The sequence below is a fragment of the Pelodiscus sinensis genome, chromosome 2 (assembly GCF_052426305.1).
Source record: "Pelodiscus sinensis isolate ZL-2025 chromosome 2, ASM5242630v1, whole genome shotgun sequence".
In the NCBI taxonomy this organism is placed as follows: Eukaryota; Metazoa; Chordata; order Testudines; family Trionychidae; genus Pelodiscus; species Pelodiscus sinensis.
In genome coordinates this window covers 244,286,290-244,287,245 of record NC_143053.1, presented here as the reverse complement: position 1 = coordinate 244,287,245, position 956 = coordinate 244,286,290, and positions in this window count along the sequence as shown.

Sequence of the window (956 nt, the reverse complement as noted above, 5' to 3'; positions counted from 1 at the left end):
GGTAAGTCATGCTTGTGCTAACACGACAGTCCCCAGCTCTGAATGCGTCGCCGGTTCTACACTCCACAAGAACCCTGGGTCAGATTCCGAGCTCTGGGACATTGATCTAAATCCGACGTGACTACAGAAATAAACCAGAGTTCTTGTCGACAGAAACGGCTCTCTTCTCTTGAAGATATTGCACGCGCTCCATAGTCATGGGGCTACTTCATATCCTGCTGTCACTTAGCTTGATTGTAACATATAAATAAGGGAGCACCCTGATCATTACCCATCGCGTTTCTTCCAGCTGTTTACATGACCCTTTTGCAGAAATCTAGAGGGCTGCCACACATGAAAGCGAAGGAGTGAGGACAAGTAAACCAGAGTATCCCCATCAGATGCCAGCAGACGATGGAGCCTGGTCATTAGCCTGTTTGTTCTCTCGCCAGCCTGTCGCTCGTGCTTCATTCAACCTTTGTCCTGGGCTGAGCTGAGTAGGCTTCCTCTGGACACCCAAACGACTCGAGTCCGTCCCCTGCTGGAGAAAGGAGGGAATTATAACCTACTCACTGTAGCACTTTTAGAACGGGGTTCTTTGAGGGACAAGAAACTCGTGGACAGGGAGTTCAGTGAAGGGAAATGTAATGTTGCTAAATAATGCAATCCTATTATTGTGTGGGTGGGGAGGAAGTGTATAATGCCTATCAATGAGCAGTCTACACTCTCAAAATTGCCGTGTAACTTACCCCTATGTATAATTAGATCCGAGTAGCACTCTTCTTTCTGTCCATTGAATAATAAAGAAATTAAAACGCGTTTGCAGCGATGCAAGTCATTAAAACGTATCCTAACAACACTCATTGTTGATTGGCTTAAAAAAATTACGCGCAACTCCCTAGTAGTCTCTAAGGTTCTAATTGACTTTTAAAGACAAACAAACAAACAAACACACAAATAAAAAACCCTCACCCAAA